The 19,915-nt window shown below is 57.5% G+C and overlaps 2 protein-coding genes across 4 annotated transcripts in view; one reads left to right on the plus strand and one right to left on the minus strand.

Annotated features, from left to right (window-relative positions):
• The window catches only part of LOC116411514 (fucolectin-1-like), a 48,449-nt gene that overhangs the window by 23,675 nt on the left and 4,859 nt on the right, over nucleotides 1-19,915 (minus strand). The window lies entirely within an intron of this gene.
• The window catches only part of plec (plectin), a 161,323-nt gene continuing 156,533 nt past the window's right edge, over nucleotides 15,126-19,915 (plus strand). For all 3 annotated transcript variants that reach the window (XM_031903875.1, XM_031903876.1, XM_031903877.1), the window contains exon 1: nucleotides 15,126-15,203. The gene's annotated coding sequence lies outside the window, so the exon portion shown is untranslated. The remainder of the gene's footprint in view (nucleotides 15,204-19,915) is intronic.

Genomic DNA, 19,915 nt, shown 5'->3' on the forward strand with positions numbered 1-19,915 from the left:
TTCTTTATAATTCCTTAATGGGAGAGGATCTGGGGTTTTGTAGATAACAAGTTGTCTAATTCCAGGCAGTGTCATTCTGTGGCTACTAAAGCAAATAAAGTGCTGTCTTGTATAAACAGGGCATTGACTCAAGGGAATGTAGACATAATTTCTCCCCCTTATAGGTCCCTGGTAAGGCCTCACCTGAGTATGGGGCAGTAACAGTGAGTATGGGGGGCAGTAACAGTGAGTATTGGGGGCAGTAACAGTGAGTATGGGGGGCAGTAACAGTTTAGTATGGGGGGCGAGTACAGTGAGTATGGGGGCAGTAACCGTGAGTATGGGGGGCAGTAACAGTGAGTATGGGGGGGCAGTAACAGTGAGTATGGGGGCAGTAACCGTGAGTATGGGGGGCAGTGACTGTGAGTGTGGGGGGGGCAGTAACAGTGATAGGGGGGCAGTAACAGTGATATGGGGGCAGTAACAGTGAGTATGAGGGGGCAGTAACACGTGAGTATGGGGGTGGGGGCAGTAACAGTGAGTATGGGCAGTAACAGTGAGTTGGGGGCAGTAACAGGAGTATGGGGCAGTAACAGTGAGTATGGGGGGCAGTAACCGTGAGTATGGGGGCAGTAACCGTGAGTATGGGGGGCAGTAACTGGAGTATGGGGGGCAGTAACAGTGAGTATGGGGGGCAGTAACAGTGAGTATGGGGGCAGTAAACAGTGAGTATGGGGGCAGTAACAGTGAGTTATGGGGGCGAGTGACAGTGAGTAATGGGGGGCAGTAACAGTGAGTATGGGGGGCAGTAACAGGAGTATGGGGCAGTAACAGTGAGTATGGGGGCAGTAACAGTGAGTATGGGGCGCAGTAACAGTGAGTATGGGGGGCAGTAACAGTGAGTATGGGGGGCAGTAACAGTGAGTATGGGGGGCAGTAACAGTGAGTATGGGGGGCAGTAACAGTGAGTATGGGGGCAGTAACAGTGAGTAATGGGGGCAGTGACAGTGAGTATGGGGGGCAGTAACAGTGAGTATGGGGGGCAGTAACAGTGAGTATGGGGGCAGTAACAGTGAGTATGGGGGCAGTAACAGTGAGTATGGGGGCAGTAACAGTGAGTATGCGGGAGGGCATAACAGTGAGTATGGGGGGCAGTAACAGTGAGTATGGGGGCAGTAACAGTGAGTATGGGGGGCAGTGACAGTGAGTATGGGGGCAGTAACATGTGAGTATGGGGGGCAGGTAACAGTGAGTATGCGGGGGCAGTAACAGTGAGTATGGGGGCAGTAACAGTGAGTATGGGGCAGTAACAGTGAGTATGGGGGGCAGTAACAGTAAGTTATGGGGGGCAGATACAGTGAGTATGGGGGCAGTTTTGGGCTCCAGTCCTTAAGAAGGATATTAATGAGCTGGAGAGAGTGCAGAGACTGCAACTAAAACTGGTAAATGGGATGGGAAGGGTTAAACTATGAGGTGAGACTGTCAGGGTTGGGGTTGTTTCTCTGGAAAAGAGGCGCTTGCGAGGGACATGATTACTCTGTACAAGTACATTAGGGGGGATTATAGGCAGATGGGGGGGTTCTTTTTTCCCATAAAAACAATCAGCGCACCAGAGGCCCCCCTATAGATTAGAGGAACGGAGCTTCCATTTGAAGCAGCGTAGGGGGTTCCTCACGGAGCGGTGATTCGGCATTGTAGGGAGGTTAGCGGGATTGGGGAATGCCCTGCCGGGGGATGTTGGGTTAGGGGTTCCTCACGGTGAGGCAGTGAGGGCGTTGGGGAATGCCCTGCCGGGGGATGTTGGGTAGGGGGTTCCTCACGGTGAGGGCAGTGAGGGGTTGGGGATGCCCTGCCGGGGGATGTTGGGTAGGGGTTCCTCACGGTGAGGGCAGTGAGGGGGTTGTGGGAATGCCCTGCCGGGGTGGTTGTTGGGTAGGGGGTTCCTCACGGTGAGGGCAGTGAGGGGGTTGGGGAATGCCCTGCCGGGGGATGTTGGGTAGGGGGGTTCCTCACGGTGAGGGCAGTGAGGGGGTTGGGGAATGCCCTGCCGGGGGTGTTGGGTAGGGGTTCCTCACGGTGAGGGCAGTGAGGGGTTGGGGAATGCCCTGCCGGGGGATGTTGGGTAGGGGGTTCCTCACGGTGAGGGGCAGTGAGGGGGTTGGGGAATGCCCTGCCGGGGGATGTTGGGTAGGGGGTTCCTCACGGTGAGGGCAGTGAGGGGGTTGGGGAATGCCCTGCCGGGGATGTTGGGTAGGGGGTTCCTCACGGTGAGGGCAGTGAGGGGGTTGGGGAATGCCCTGCCGGGGGAATGTTGGGTAGGGGGTTCCTCACGGTGAGGGCAGTGAGGGGGTTTGGGGAATGCCCTGCCGGGGGATGTTGGGTAGGGGGTTCCTCACGGTGAGGGCAGTGAGGGGGTTGGGGAATGCCCTGCCGGGGGATGTTGGGTAGGGGGTTCCTCACGGGTGAGGGCAGTGAGGGGGTTGGGGAATGCCCTGCCGGGGGATGTTGGGTAGGGGGTTCCTCACGGTGAGGGCAGTGAGGGGGTTTGGGAATGCCCTGCCGGGGGATGTTGGGTAGGGGGTTCCTCACGGTGAGGCAGTGAGGGGGTTGGGAATGCCCTGCCGGGGGATGTTGGGTAGGGGGTTCCTCACGGTGAGGGCAGTGAGGGGTTGGGGAATGCCCTGCCGGGGGGATGTTGGGTAGGGGTTCCTCACGGTGAGGGGCAGTGAGGGGGTTGGGGAATGCCCTGCCGGGGTGTGGGTAGGGGTTCCTCACGGTGAGGGCAGTGAGGGGGTTGGGAATACCCTGCCGGGGGGGTGTTGGGTAGGGGGTTCCCTCACGGTGAGGGCAGTGAGGGGGTTGGGAATACCACTGCCGGGGGGTGTTGGGTAGGGGGTTCCTCACGGTGAGGGCAGTGAGGGGGTTGGGGAATACCCTGCCGGGGGTGTTGGGTAGGGGGTTCCTCACGGTGAGGGCAGTGAGGGGGTTTGGGGAATACCCTGCCGGGGGGTGTGGGTAGGGGGTTCCTCACGGTGAGGGCAGTGAGGGGGTTGGGGAATGCCCCTAGAGATGGGGTAATGGCAGATTCTGTTAATGCCTATAAGAGGGGCCTGGATGAGTTCTTGATCAATCAGAATATCCAAGGCTATTGTGATACTAATATCTACAGTTAGTATTACTGGTTGTATATATATAGTTTATGTATGTGAGTGTATAGATTGGTTAGTATAGGTTGTGTGCTGGGTTTACTTGGATGGGTTGAACTTGATGGACACAGGTCTTTTTTCAACCCTATGTAACTATGTAACTATGACTCCATCTTGTCTCCCGGATCCAACATCCCCCGCGACCATTGTCCCCACAACAACCATCCCGCCGCGACTCCATCTTGTCTCCCCGATCCAACAACCATCCCGCCGCGACTCCATCTTGTCTCCCCGATCCAACAACCATCCCGCCGCGAACTCCATCTTGTCTCCCCGATCCAACAACCATCCCGCCGCGACTCCATCTTGTCTCCCCGATCCAACAACCATCCCGCCGCGACTCCATCTTGTCTCCCCGATCCAACAACCATCCCGCCGCGACTCCATCTTGTCTCCCCGATCCAACAACCACCCCGCCGCGACTCCATCTTGTCTCCCCGATCCAACAACCATCCCGCCGCGACTCCATCTTGTCTCCCCGATCCGACAACCATCCCGCCGCGACTCCATCTTGTCTCCGCCCACCGACAACCATCCCGCCGCGACTCCATCTTGTCTCCCCCACCCGACAACCATCCCGCCGCGACTCCATCTTGTCTTCCCTCACACCACAACCATCCCGCCGCGACTCCATCTTGTCTCCCCGATCCAACAACCATCCCGCCGCGACTCCATCTTGTCTCCCCCACCGACAACCTCCCGCCGCGACTCCATCTTGTCTCCCCGATCCAACAACCATCCCGCCGCGACTCCATCTTGTCTCCCCGATCCAACAACCATCCCGCCGCGACTCCATCTTGTCTCCCCGATCCACAACCATCCGCCCAACTCCATCTCTCTCCCCTATCCAACAACCGTCCTGCCGCGACTCCATCTTGTCTCCCCAATCCAACAATCGTCCCGCCGCGACTCCATCTTGTCTCCCCGATCCAACAACCATCCCGCCGCGACTCCATCTTGTCTCCCCAATCCAACAATCGTCCCACCGCAACTCCATCTTGTCTCCCCAATCCAACAATCGTCCCGCCGCGACTCCATCTTGTCTCCCCAATCCAACAACCGTCCCGCCGCGACTCCATCTTCTCTCCCCTATCCAACAACCGTCCCGCCGCGACTCCATCTTCTCTCCCCAATCCAACAACCGTCCCGCCGCGACTCCATCTTCTCTCCCCTATCCAACAACCGTCCTGCCGCGACTCCATCTTCTCTCCCCAATCCAACAACCGTCCGCCGCGACTCCATCTGTCTCCCCGATCAACAACCATCCCGCCGCGACTCCATCTTGTCTCCCCGATCCAACAACCATCCCGCCGCGACTCCATCTTGTCTCCCCGATCCAACAACCATCCCGCCGCGACTCCATCTTGTCTCCCCGATCCAACAACCATCCCGCCGCGACTCCATCTTGTCTCCCCGATCCAACAACCATCCCGCCGCGACTCCATCTTGTCTCCCCCACCCGACAACCATCCCGCCGCGACTCCATCTTGTCTCCCCCACCCGACAACCCATCCCGCCGCGACTCCATCTTGTCTCCCCCCACCCGACAACCATCCCGCCGCGACTCCATCTTGTCTCCCCGATCCAACAACCATCCCGCCGCGACTCCATCTTGTCTCCCCCCGACAACCATCCCGCCGCGACTCCATCTTGTCTCCCCGATCCAACAACCATCCCGCCGCGACTCCATCTTGTCTCCCCGATCCAACAACCATCCCGCCGCGACTCCATCTTCTCTCCCCTATCCAACAACCGTCCTGCCGCGACTCCATCTTGTCTCCCCGATCCAACAACCATCTTGCTCCCCGATCCAACAACCATCCGCCCGACTCCATCTTGTCTCCCCGATCCAACAACCATCCGCCGCGACTCCATCTTGTCTCCCCGATCCAACAACCATCCGCCCGCGACTCCATCTTGTCTCCCCGATCCAACAACCATCCCGCCGCGACTCCATCTTGTCTCCCCGATCCAACAACCATCCCGCCGCGGACTCCATCTTGTCTCCCGATCCAACAACCATTCCCGCCGCGACTCCATCTTGTCTCCCCGATCCAACAACCATCCCGCCGCGACTCCATCTTGTCTCCCCGATCCAACAACCGTCCCGCCGCGACTCCATCTTGTCTCCCCGATCCAACAACCGTCCCGCCGCGACTCCATCTTGTCTCCCCGATCCGACAACCGTCCCGCCGCGACTCCATCTTGTCTCCCCCACCCGACAAACCATCCCGCCGCGACTCCATCTTGTCTCCCCCACCGACAACCATCCCGCCGCGACCTCCATCTTGTCTCCCCCACCCGACAACCATCCCGCCGCGAACTCCATCTTGTCTCCCCCGACCCGACAACCATCCCGCCGCTGACTCCCATCTGGTCTCCCGTCCAACAACCATCCCGCCGGACTCCATCTGTCTCCCCGGTCCAAATACCATCCCCCGCAACTCCATTCTTCTGCTCCCCTATCCAACAACCGTCCTGCCGCGACTCCATCTTGTCTCCCCAACTCCAACAATCGTCCCGCCGCGAACTCTCATCTTGTCTCCCCGATCCAACAACCATTCCCGCCGCGACTCCATCTTGTCTCCCCAATCCAACAATCGTCCCACCGCAACTCCATCTTGTCTCCCCAATCCAACAAATCGTCCCGCCGCGACTCCATCTGTCTCCCCAATCCAACAACCGTCCCGCCGCGACTCCATCTTCTCTCCCTATCCAACAACGTCCTTGCCGCGACTCCATCTTCTCTCCCCAATCCAACAACCGTCCGCCGCGACTCCATCTTCTCTCCCCTATCCAACAACCGTCCTGCCGCGACTCCATCTTCTCTCCCCAATCCAACAACCGTCCCGCCGCGACTCCATCTTGTCTCCCCGATCCAACAACCATCCCGCCGCGACTCCATCTTGTCTCCCCGATCCAACAACCATCCCGCCGCGACTCCATCTTGTCTCCCCGATCCAACAACCATCCCGCCGCGACTCCATCTTGTCTCCCCGATCCAACAACCATCCCGCCGCGACTCCATCTTGTCTCCCCGATCCAACAACCATCCCGCCGCGACTCCATCTTGTCTCCCCCACCCGACAACCATCCCGCCGCGACTCCATCTTGTCTCCCCCACCCGACAACCATCCCGCCGCGACTCCATCTTGTCTCCCCCACCCGACAACCATCCCGCCGCGACTCCATCTTGTCTCCCCGATCCAACAACCATCCCGCCGCGACTCCATCTTGTCTCCCCACCCGACAACCATCCCGCCGCGACTCCATCTTGTCTCCCCGATCCAACACCATCCGCCGCGACCCATCTTGTTCCCCGATCCAACAACCATCCACGCCGCGACTCCATCTTCTCTCCCCTATCCAACAACCGTCCTGCCGCGACTCCATTTGTCTCCCAATCCAACAATCGTCCCGCCGCGACTCCATCTGTCTCCCCGATCAACAACCATCCCGCCGCGACTCCATCTTGTCTCCCCGATCCAACAATCGTCCCACCGCAACTCCATCTTGTCTCCCCAATCCAACAACCGTCCCACCGCAACTCCATCTTGTTCTCCCCGATCCAACAACCATCCCGCCGCGACTCCATCTTGTCTCCCCAATCCAACAATCGTCCCGCCGCGACTCCATCTTGTCTCCCCAATCCAACAACCGTCCCACCGCAACTCCATCTTGTCTCCCCGATCCAACAACCATCCCGCCGCGACTCCATCTTGTCTCCCCGATCCAACAACCATCCCGCCGCGACTCCATCTTCTCTCCCCGATCCAACAACCATCCCGCCGCGACACCATCTTGTCTCCCCCACCCGACAACCATCCCGCCGCGACTCCATCTTCTCTCCCCGATCCAACAACCATCCCGCCGCGACACCATCTTGTCTCCCCGATCCAACAGCCATCCCGCCGCGACACCATCTTGTCTCCCCAATCCAACAATCGTCCCGCCGCGACTCCATCTTGTCTCCCCGATCCAACAACCGTCCCGCCACGACTCCATCTTGTCTCCCCGATCCAACAGCCATCCCGCCGCGACTCCATCTTGTCTCCCCGATCCAACAACCATCCCGCCGCGACTCCATCTTGTCTCCCCGATCCAACAACCATCCCACTGATCTCACTGCGACTCCATGTTGTGTTGTCAAAAGCTCAGTAACTCAGTAGGGGTTAATCTTCACACAGACTAATGCGATATTTAGCGCGTTTATGTGTCTGTGAATCATGCGTTAGTGTTATTTCCAAGCGCTAATTAACGCAATGCAAGGTAAATAACGCATGCGAAATGATTTTGATGAATCGGGACTTATTTATCGCATCATTTTTAAGGCAAAAAAGCATGCGATAAGCGTTATCGACCTTTAGTGAATGGGCCCCATAGACTCATATTAAGTTAAAAATCCCAGTACGTTTCCCCTTTAATGTACAGAACCTTCTCTGGCGCCGGTCCGTTTGTCACAACAACATGGAGACTAAAGATGCAGAATTTGCTCCTCTGTATCATATTTACAGGGAAAGTTTTTGCCCCAGATCAGGTTCAGTTGCCCTTTCTGTGGTTCCACCCCTGCCCCAGGGCCCCTCCCCCATATCCCCTGAGAGCCCAGACCCAACTCCCCAGAGTCACATTCCCGGGGTCAGTCTGGTACCGGCACATTGATGGCACTCAGTGGGCGGAACCTGAAATTAACGCTGTCAATGGCTCCCGGATCCCTGGTTCTGTTCTGGGGCAGAATCATTTACCCTCAGTTTTATACCCCCCAATATTTATGTCTCTCTGTGTTTATTGGAGTAAAATACTAACGTGAATATATTGCCCTGGGTCTGAATTCCTGCACCTCATACTGCCCCAATCCCTTACATGTGCCCCCCATAGTGTAACATTAATGCCCCCATAGTGTAACATTAATGCCCCCATAGTGTAACATTAATGCCCCCATAGTGTAACATTAATGCCCCCATAGTGTAACATTAATGCCCCCATAGTGTAACATTAATGCCCCCATAGTGTAACATTAATGCCCCCATAGTGTAACATTAATGCCCCCATAGTGTAACATTAATGCCCCCATAGTGTAACATTAATGCCCCCATAGTGTAACATTAATGCCCCCATAGTGTAACATTAATGCCCCCATAGTGTAACATTAATGCCCCCATAGTGTAACAATAATGCCCCCATAGTGTAACAATAATGCCCCCATAGTGTAACATTAATGCCCCCCATAGTGTAACAATAATGCCCCCATAGCGTAACATTAATGCCCCCATAGCGTAACATTAATGCCCCCATAGTGTAACATTAATGCCTCCCATAGTGTAACATTAATGCCCCCATAGTGTAACATTAATGCCCCCATAGTGTAACATTAATGCCCCCATAGTGTAACATTAATGCCCCCCATGATAAAAGGGCTGGATAAAGGGCTGGTTTATGCCCGAAACGTTGCTGTGTGCACTTGAGTAAAGTCACTTTTTTCTACAACATTTCCGGAGTGCTGCTGTTTTTTCATTTTATCCTGGATATTGTTTTACCCTGGCTGAGGGTTCAGCTTGCACCTGGGGCTACAATTAGCTGGTTTGTCCATTGTGTAGCACACCTTAATCAATTTATTAATGCCCCCCATAGTATAACATTAATGTCCCCCATAGTATAATATTAATGCCCCCCATAATATAACAATATATAACAATAATGCCCCTCATACTGCCCCAATCCCTTACATGTGCCCCCCATAGTGTAACATTAATGCCCCCATAGTGTAACAATAATGCCCCCATAGTGTAACAATAATGCCCCCATAGTGTAACAATAATGCCCCCATAATGTATCTTTAATGCCCCCATAGTATAACATTAATGCCCCCCATAGTGTAACAATAATGCCCCCATAGTGTAACATTAATGCCCCCATAGTGTAACAATAATGCCCTCATAGTGTAACATTAATGCCCCCCATAGTGTAACAATAATGCCCTCATAGTGTAACAATAATGCCCCCATAGTGTAACATTAATGCCCCCATAGTGTAACAATAATGCCCCCATAGTGTAACAATAATGCCCCCATAGTGTAACAATAATGCCCCTCATAGTGTAACATTAATGCCCCCCATAGTGTAACAATAATGCCCCCATAGTGTAACATTAATGCCCCCATAGTGTAACAATAATGCCCTCATAGTGTAACATTAATGCCCCCCATAGTGTAACATTAATGCCTCCCATAGTGTAACATTAATGCCCCCATAGTGTAACATTAATGCCTCCCATAGTGTAACATTAATGCCCCCATAGTGTAACATTAATGCCCCCATAGTGTAACATTAATGCCCCTGTATTTCCCTCCGTATAGGAGATGTTAATTGGCCTTTAATGCTTTATATCCTGCAGCTCATTGGTCAGTAGGTGGCGCTGTTGGACCGGTTTGTGGCTTCATGTTCCGCAGAGCAGTCGGTTCCTAGAGATTTTTCCCAGAATCCCAAGTTACTCACCAACTGCCCCCTTGTGCCCCCTTGTGCCCCATTATGCTCCCCATGCAAATCTCCCCGCTTGTTCTGGTCCCCCCCCAGTCACACACACATGGGGCATCTCCTGATAATAACTGCCCTCGGTGTGTGACAGGGACATTAGAGTGTAAGCTCCCCTGTAACGCGCTGCGGAATATGTTGGCGCTATATAAATAGGGGGCAGCAATCACCCAGTGACTCCCTGCAGTGTCCTGCCCTGGGTTCCTGCCCTGGTTGGGGGCAAGAGACAGAGCCCCGGTCCCCCCTGTGCCTCCTGCCCCCCCCCCCAGCCATTCCATAGACTCAATCCCAGGAAATTCCCTTCTGCTGCATTTATCCCTCCTGTATGGAATTCTTATTATATCCATCTGTGCCCCCAGAGCTCGGGGGGGGGTCTCCTCTCTGCTCCTTCTGCTTTCAGCCCAGTGCCCCCTGCCCAGTGCCCCGCTCACTCAGTGCCCTCCTGCCCAGTGCCCCGCTCACTCAGTGCCCCCCTGCCCAGTGCCCCGCTCACTCAGTGCCCCCCTGCCCAGTGCCCCGCTCACTCAGTGCCCCCCTGCCCAGTTCCTCACTCACTCAGTGCCCCCCTGCCCAGTGCCCCACTCACTCAGTGCCCCCCTGCTCAGTGCCCCACTCACTCAGTGCCCCCCCTGCCCAGTGCCCCACTCACTCAGTGCCCCACCTGCCCAGGCCCACCCGACCAGTGCCCTGCCCGCCTAATTCCCCCCCTGCCCAGTGCCCTGCCCGCCTAGTTCCCCCCCTGCCCAGTGCCCTGCCCGCCTAGTTCCCCCCCTGCCCAGTGCCCTGCCCGCCTAGTTCCCCCCCTGCCCAGTGCCCTGCCCGCCTAGTTCCCCCCCTGCCTAGTGCCCCGCCAGCCCAGTGCCCCGCCAGCCACTGTCTCCATCTTGCCCTACTGTCTCCATCTTGCCCTACTGTCCCCATCTTGCCCTACTGTCCCCATCTTGCCCTACTGTCCCCATCTTGCCCTACTGTCTCCATCTTGCCCTACTGTCCCCATCTTGCCCTACTGTCCCCATCTTGTCCTACTGTCTCCATCTTGCCCTACTGTCCCCATCTTGTCCTACTGTCTCCATCTTGTCCTACTGTCTCCATCTTGCCCTACTGTCCCCATCTTGCCCTACTGTCCCCATCTTGTCCTACTGTCTCCATCTTGCCCTACTGTCCCCATCTTGTCCTACTGTCTCCATCTTGTCCTACTGTCTCCATCTTGCCCTACTGTCCCCATCTTGCCCTACTGTCCCCATCTTGTCCTACTGTCTCCATCTTGCCCTACTGTCCCCATCTTGCCCTACTGTCCCCATCTTGTCCTACTGTCTCCATCTTGCCCTACTGTCCCCATCTTGTCCTACTGTCCCCATCTTGCCCTACTGTCTCCATCTTGCCCTACTGTCCCCATCTTGCCCTACTGTCCCCATCTTGCCCTACTGTCCCCATCTTGCCCTACTGTCCCCATCTTGCCCTACTGTCCCCATCTTGCCCTACTGTCTCCATCTTGCCCTACTGTCCCCATCTTGCCCTACTGTCCCCATCTTGTCCTACTGTCTCCATCTTGCCCTACTGTCCCCATCTTGCCCTACTGTCTCCATCTTGCCCTACTGTCCCCATCTTGCCCTACTGTCTCCATCTTGCCCTACTGTCTCCATCTTGCCCTACTGTCTCCATCTTGCCCTACTGTCCCCATCCCACCTTAGAGGTGCTCCTAACTGCATGCAGTGTGGGACTGGCCCATCAGGATACCAGGAAACTCCTGGGGGCCCAGGTGTGGGGGGGCCCAGGTGTCGGGGGGGCCCTCCTGCCCCTGCCCATTTGGCCTGTTTCATGCTCATTCCCTGTATCTGAATGGGAGGGGGGAGGGAATAGAGGGAAGGGGAGGAGCTACATGGGAGTGGCAGAATAAAGAGGTCGGGGGAGGAAAAGTGGAAAAATAGTTTGAAAGTGGGGTCTGTGGGGTCTGTGGGGTCTGTGGGGTCTGTGGGGTCTGTGGTGTAGGGTTTCCTGGGGGGCCCCGGGGTCCCAGTCCGACACTGACTGTATGGGAGGGGTATCTATGTGCTAATACCCCAGGTGTACTTCCGGCTGTATAGAGGGAAAGGGGCATGTAAGTGATAATACCCCAGAGGGCTGTATGGGAGGGTGGGAGGGAGGGAGGGAGGGAGGGGGGAGAAAGTATTTGCACTTTCACTGTGAATGAGATTTGCCCCCGGCCGGTGCAGTTTGCTCCCCCCATTGTGTTTGTCTCTATGGCAACCTTTCTCTCTCCCAGCAGCCCCTTAATTATTCATACAGTGAGGGGGGGGCACCGGCCTGAGTCAGGGAGTCTTTCCTGCATCTCTGTCTGCTCATAGGCCCCCACCCACGTGCACTCTCGCCCCCACCCACGTGCACTCTCACACCCACCCGCGTGCACTCTCACACCCACCCACCCGCACTCTCACACCCACCCACCCGCACTCTCACACCCACCCACGTGCACTCTCACCCACCCGCGTGCACTCTCGCCCCCACCCACCCGCGTGCACTCTCGCCCCCACCCACCCGCGTGCACACTCACCCCCACCCGCGTGCACTCTCGCCCCCACCCGCGTGCACTCTCGCCCCCACCCGCCCGCGTGCACTCTTGCCCCCACCCGCCCACGTGCACTCTCGCCCCCACCCGCGTGCACTCTCGCCCCCACCCGCGTGCACTCTCGCCCCCACCCACCCACGTGCACTCTCACCCCCACCCGCGTGCACACTCACCCCCACCCGCGTGCACTCTCGCCCCCACCCGCGTGCACTCTCGCCCCCACCCACCCGCGTGCACTCTCGCCCCCACCCGCGTGCACTCTCGCCCCCACCCACGTGCACTCTCGCCCCCACCCACGTGCACTCTCGCCCCCACCCACCCGCGTGCACTCTCGCCCCCACCCGCGTGCACTCTCGCCCCCACCCGCGTGCACTCTCACCCCCACCCACGTGCACTCTCACACCCACCCGCGTGCACTCTCGCCCCCACCCACCCACGTGCACTCTTGCCCCCACCCGCGTGCACTCTCGCCCCCACCCACCCACGTGCACTCTCACCCCCACCCATGTGCACTCTCACCCCCACCCACGTGCACTCTCACCCCCACCCGCGTGCACTCTCGCCCCCACCCGCGTGCACTCTCGCCCCCACCTACGTGCACTCTCACACATGTGCACACTCATGACACACACAGCCCTTGCACTTCCACATTGTTATGGGTGGGGTTCTGTGTAAAGGACACACAATGGGGGGGAAAACAAATAAAGGTTCTTGTCTCCCCATCACTGCCCTGTCTCTGGGGCCCTTATGTGTTTGTGAAAATCCTTAACTGGGGGGGAAAGAGAATAGAACATTGGTGCTGGGGGGGTAACAGAGATCCTTATTGCACCAATCTGGGACCTGCACTTGTTGTTTGGTTTCATTATTTCCTGTGGGGTAAGGCACACGGCACAACTAGCGGCACAGTCACTGCTCACTGAGAATCTGCCCAAACCTGCCCCCCAGGGGCAACAATCAGCCCCATATTGGGGCAGCCCCATCTGGCACAGCACAGGGGTCTTACTGTATGGCCGGGGCAGGATGGGGATATTAGGGGCAGGGGGGATGGATAGGGGTATTATGGGCAGGTGGCAGGATGGGGATATTAGGGGCAGGGGCAGGATGAGTATATAATGGGCAGGGGCAGGATGAGTATATAATGGGCAGGGGCAGGATGGGGATATTAGGGGCAGGGGCAGAAGGAGTATATAATGGGCAGGGGCAGGGGGAATGGGCAGGGGGATGGGGATATAATGGGCAGGGGCAGGATGGGGATATAATGGGCAGGGGCAGGATGAGTATATAATGGGCAGGGCAGGATGAGTATATAATGGGCAGGGGCAGGATGAGTATATAATGGGCAGGGGTAGAAGAAGTATATAATGGGCAGGGGCAGGAGAGTATAGTAAATGGCAGGCCGCGAAGGAGTATATAATGGGCAGGGGAGGATGGGGATATAATGGGCAGGGGCAGGATGAGTATATAATGGGCAGGGGCAGGATGAGTATATAATGGGCAGGGGCAGGATGAGTATATAATGGGCAGGGGCAGGATGAGTATATAATGGGCAGGGGCAGGATGAGTATATAATGGGCAGGGGCAGGATGAGTATATAATGGGCAGGGGCAGGATGAGTATATAATGGCAGGGGCAGGATGAGTATATAATGGGCAGGGCAGAAGGAGTATATAATGGGCAGGGGCAGAAGGAGTATATAATGGGCAGGGCAGAAGGAGTATATAATGGGCAGGGCAGGATGAGTATATAATGGGCAGGGGCAGGATGAGTATATAATGGGCAGGGGCAGAAGGAGTATATAATGGGCAGGGGCAGAAGGAGTATATAATGGGCAGGGGCAGGATGAGTATATAATGGGCAGGGCAGGATGAGTATATAATGGGCAGGGGCAGGATGAGTATATAATGGGGCAGGGGTAAGAAGGAGTATATAATGGCAGGGGCAGGATGAGTATATAATGGGCAGGGCAGGATAGTATATAATGGGCAGGGGCAGAATGAGTATATAATGGGCCAGGGGCAGGATGAGTATATAATGGGCAGGGGCAGGATGAGTATATAATGGGCAGGGGCAGAGGAGTATATAATGGCAGGGGCAAGAAGGAGTAATATAATGGGCAGGGGCAGGATGGTATATAATGGGCAGGGGCAGGATGAGTATATAATGGGCAGGGGCAGGAATGAGTATATAATGGGCAGGGGCAGGATGAGTATATAATGGGCAGGGCAGATGAGTATATAATGGGCAGGGGCAGGATGAGTATATAATGGGCAGGGCAGGATGAGTATAATGGGCAGGGTAGAAGGAGTATATAATGGGCAGGGGCAGGTGAGTATATAATGGGCAGGGGCAGAAGGAGTATATAATGGCAGGGGTAGAAGGAGTATAATGGGCAGGGGCAGGATGAGTATATAATGGGCAGGGGCAGAAGGAGTATATAATGGGCAGGGGCAGAAGGAGTATATAATGGGCAGGGGCAGAAGGAGTATATAATGGGCAGGGGCAGGATGAGTATATAATGGGCAGGGGCAGAAGGAGTATATAATGGGCAGGGGCAGGATGAGTATATAATGGGCAGGGGCAGGATGAGTATATAATGGGCAGGGGCAGGATGAGTATATAATGGGCAGGGGTAGAAAGAGTATATAATGGGCAGGGGCAGGATGAGTATATAATGGGCAGGGGCAGGATGAGTATATAATGGGCAGGGGGGGCAACACACGCTTTTTTATTTTAAAATCTCCGCCTCTCAGTTAGTAGCCCCGCCCCTCCCCGAGTGCAGCCTCAGTTGCTGATGGGCGGGGCTTGTTGGATTCTGGGCGGGGCCACTCAGTCCCGCAGTTGCCGCACTGCCTGTACCTGAGCGGTACCAGCTGGACCCGGGGAGGAGCCCAAACACTGGCCGAGCCCGGGATGCTCATACCGCGGTAAGGGGATGGGGTAACGGGGGCTGTATTGCCCCAGATAGTGCCCTATGGCCAATGGTTGCGCCTCACACCTGCCCCGGAGGGGGGGGGGGCTGTGTGGGTGTCGGGGGGCGAGGGAACATGGGGGGGTTGTATCAGGTGCAGCAATCCCGGGGGGGGGGGGGGGGGGGAGGCTGGGTGCCAGTGCGGGAATGTGGGGGTGGGAGGGGGGGAGAGAGCTGATTGGGCCTGAACTGCCCTAATACCCACAGCCGGATGGTGGGATGGGGGAGACTGGCATGTATGAGGGGGGGGGGGGGGGGGGGGGAGACTGGCATGTATGGGGGGGGGGGGGAGACTGGCATGTATAGGGGGGGGGGACTGGCATGTATGGGGGGTGGGGGGGAGACTGGCATGTATGGGGGGGTGGGGGGGGAGACTGGCATGTATGGGGGGGGTGGGGGGGGAGACTGGCATGTATGGGGGGGTGGGGGGGGGAGACTGGCATGTATGGGGGGGGGGGGAGACTGGCATGTATGGGGGGGGTGGGGGGGGGGGAGACTGGCATGTATAGGGGGGGGGGGAGACTGGCATGTATAGGGGGGGGTGGGGGGAGACCAGCATGTATGGGGGGGTGGGGGTACTGGAAGATACAGGGTGATGGGGTTTATCTGCTGGGGACTGGCAGATATGATTGGCAGTGTGTGTGGCATGACAGATATGGTTGGCCGGGGGTATCTGGGAGATACTGACAGATATGGTTGGCCGGGGGTATCTGGGAGATACTGACAGATATGGTTGGCCGGGGGTATCCGGGAGATACTGACAGATATGGTTGGCCGGGGGTATCCGGGAGATACTGACAGATATGGTTGGCCGGGGGTATCCGGGAGATACTGACAGATATGAGCCCCATACAATGTGTGTGGGTGCCATTCCTGGGGTACTCCCCAAAATCCCCTTCTTCACTTGAAAATTCAGGAACACCTAATAAATACATGTTGCAGGGCAGCACTGATTGCAGTACATTTAATTGCAGCCCTGCTGCCTGGATTTTCTAGACGTGTACGGGGGAGACACTGGGGGTGATATAAAGGGTTACGGGGGAGACACTGGGGGTATAGGAGAGTTACAGGGGGCACACTGGGGGATGTAGGGGAGTTAAGGGGGAGACACTGGGGGGAATAGGGGGGTTACGGGGAGACCACTGGGGGGAATAGGAGGGTTATGGGGGAGACACTGGGGGGCATAGGAGAGTTAAGGGAGAACACTGGGGGAATAGGAGGGTTACGGGGGAGACACTGGGGGATGTAGGAGGGTTACAGGGGAGACACTGGGGGGCATAGAAGAGTTAAGGGGGACACTGGGGGGAATAGGAGGGTTATGGGGAGACACTGGGGGGCATAGGAGAGTTAAGGGGAGACACTGGGGGGAATAGGAGGGTTATAGGGGAGACACTGGGGGGGAATAGGAGGGTTACGGGGAGACACATGGGGGGAATAGGAGGGTTATGGGGGAGACACTGGGGGGCATAGGAGAGTTAAGGGGAGACACTGGGGGGAATAGGAGGGTTACGGGGGAGACACTGGGGGATGTAGGAGGGTTACAGGGGAGACACTGGGGGGCATAGAAGAGTTAAGGGAGACACTGGGGGGAATAGGAGGGTTATGGGGGAGACACTGGGGGGCATAGGAGAGTTAAGGGGAGACACTGGGGGGAATAGGAGGGTTATAGGGGAGACACTGGGGGGGAATAGGAGGGTTATGGGGGAGACACTGGGGGGAATAGGAGGGTTACAGTGGGGCACCCTGGGGGGGGGGAATAGGAGGTTACAGTGGGCCCTGGGGGGGAAGGGGTTACAGGGGCCCCTGGGGGAGGAATAGGAGGTTACAGTGGGGCACCCTGGCGGCGGCGAATAGGAGGTACAGTGGGGCACCCAGGGGGGGGAATAGGAGGGTTACAGTGGGGCACCCAGGGGGGAATAGGAGGGTTACAGTGGGGCACCCAGGGGGGGGGGAATAGGAGGGTTACAGTGGGGCACACTGGGGGGGAATAGGAGGGTTACAGTGGGGCACACTGGGGGGAATAGGAGTTACAGTGGGCACACTGGGGGGGGGAATAGGAGGGTTACAGTGGGGCACACTGGGGGGAATAGGAGGGTTACAGGGGGGCGGGGGAATAGGAGGGTTACAGTGGGCACACTGGGGGGGAATAGGAGGGTTACAGGGGGGGCCACACTGGGGGGGGGAATAGGAGGGTTACAGTGGGGCACACTGGGGGGAATAGGAGGGTTACAGGGGGCACACTGGGGGATAGGAGGGTTACAGGGGGCACACTTGGGGGAATAGGAGGGTTACAGGGGGGCACACTGGGGGGGGAATAGGGGGTGGGGCCTGGGGATAGGGGTGTACAGTGGGGCACACTGGGGGGAAATAGGAGGTTACAGGGGGGGCACACTGGGGGGAATAGGAGGGTTACAGTGGGGCACACTGGGGGAATAGGAGGGTTACAGGGGGGCACACTGGGGGGGGGAATAGGAGGGTTACAGTGGGGCACACTGGGGGAATAGGAGGGTTACAGTGGGGCACACTGGGGGGAATAGGAGGGTTACAGGGGGGCACACTGGGGGGGAATAGGAGGGTTACAGGGGGCACACTGGGGGGGGGGAAAGGAGGGTTACAGGGGGGCACACTGGGGGGGGGAATAGGAGGGTTACAGGGGGGCACACTGGGGGGGAATAGGAGGTTTACAGTGGGGCACACTGGGGGGAATAGGAGGGTTACAGTGGGGCACACTGGGGGGGAATAGGAGGGTTACAGGGGGGCCACACTGGGGGGGGAATAGGAGGGTTACAGGGGGGCACACTGGGGGGGAATAGGAGGGTTACAGGGGGGCACACTGGGGGGGGAATAGGAGGGTTACAGGGGGGCACACTGGGGGTATAGGAGAGTTACAGGGGGGCACACTGGGGGATGTAGGGGAGTTAAGGGGGAGACACTGGGGGGAATAGGAGGGTTACGGTGGAGACACTGGGGATGTAGGAGGGTTACAGGGGAGACACTAGGGGGGAATAGGAGGGTTACAGGGGGCACACTGGGGGGGGAAAGGAGGGTTACAGGGGGGGCACACTGGGGGGGGAATAGGAGGGTTACAGGGGGGCACACTGGGGGGGGGAATAGGAGGGTTACAGTGGGGCACACTGGGGGGGAATAGGAGGGTTACAGTGGGGCACACTGGGGGGGGAATAGGAGGGTTACAGGGGGGCACACTGGGGGGGAATAGGAGGGTTACAGGGGGGCACACTGGGGGGGAATAGGAGGGTTACAGGGGGGCACACTGGGGGGGGAATAGGAGGGTTACAGGGGGGCACACTGGGGGTATAGGAGAGTTACAGGGGGCACACTGGGGATGTAGGGGAGTTAAGGGGGAGACACTGGGGGGAATAGGAGGGTTACGGTGGAGACACTGGGGGATGTAGGAGGGTTACAGGGGAGACACTGGGGGGTGTAGGAGGGTTACAGGGGAGACACTGGGGGAATAGGAGGGTTATGGGGGAGACACTGGGGGATGTAGGAGGGTTACAGGGGAGACACTGGGGGATGTAGGAGGGTTACAGGGGAGACACTGGGGGGAATAGGAGGGTTACGGGGGGCACACTGGGGGATGTAGGGGAGTTAAGGGGAGACACTGGGGGGAATAGGAGGGTTACGGTGGAGACACTGGGGGATGTAGGAGGGTTACAGGGGAGACACTGGGGGATGTAGGAGGGTTACAGGGGAGACACTGGGGGGAATAGGAGGGTTACGGGGGAGACACTGGGGGATGTAGGAGGGTTACAGGGGAGACACTGGGGGGAATAGGAGGGTTACAGGGGAGACACTGGGGGGAATAGGAGGGTTACGGGGGAGACACTGGGGGATGTAGGAGGGTTACAGGGGAGACACTGGGGGATGTAGGAGGGTTACAGGGGAGACACTGGGGGAATAGGAGGTTACAGGGAGCACTGGGGGGAATAAGAGGGTTACGGGGGAGACACTGGGGGATGTAGGAGGGTTACAGGGGAGACACTGGGAGTGTAGGAGGGTTACAGGGGGGCACACTGGGGGGGTGTAGTGGAGTTAAGGGGAGACACTGGGGGGAATAGGAGGGTTACTGGGGAGACACTGGGGGATGTAGGAGGGTTACAGGGGAACACTGGGGAATAAGAGGGTTACGGGGGAGGACACTGGGGGATGTAGGAGGTTACAGGGGAGACACTGGGGGGAATAGGAGGGTTACGGGGGAGACACTGGGGGGAATAGGAGGGTTACAGGGGAGACACTGGGGGAATAAGAGGGTTACGGGGGAGACACTGGGGATGTAGGAGGGTTACAGGGGAGACACTGGGGGGAATAGGAGGGTTACGGGGGAGACACTGGGGGATGTAGGAGGGTTACAGGGGAGACACTGGGGGATGTAGGAGGGTTACAGGGAGACACTGGGGAATAGGAGGTTACAGGGGAGACACATGGGGAATAAGAGGGTTACGGGGGAGACACTGGGGGATGTAGGAGGGTTACAGGGGAGACACTGGGGGATGTAGGAGGGTTACAGGCGGAGACACTGGGGGAATAGGAGGGTTACCAGGGAAGACACTGGGGGGAATAAGAGGGTTACGGGGGAGACACTGGGGGATGTAGGAGGGTTACAGGGGAGACACTGGGAGTTAGGAGGGTTACAGGGGGCACACTGGG

Source organism: Xenopus tropicalis, chromosome 6, assembly GCF_000004195.4.
Source record: "Xenopus tropicalis strain Nigerian chromosome 6, UCB_Xtro_10.0, whole genome shotgun sequence".
NCBI lineage: Eukaryota > Metazoa > Chordata > Amphibia > Anura > Pipidae > Xenopus > Xenopus tropicalis.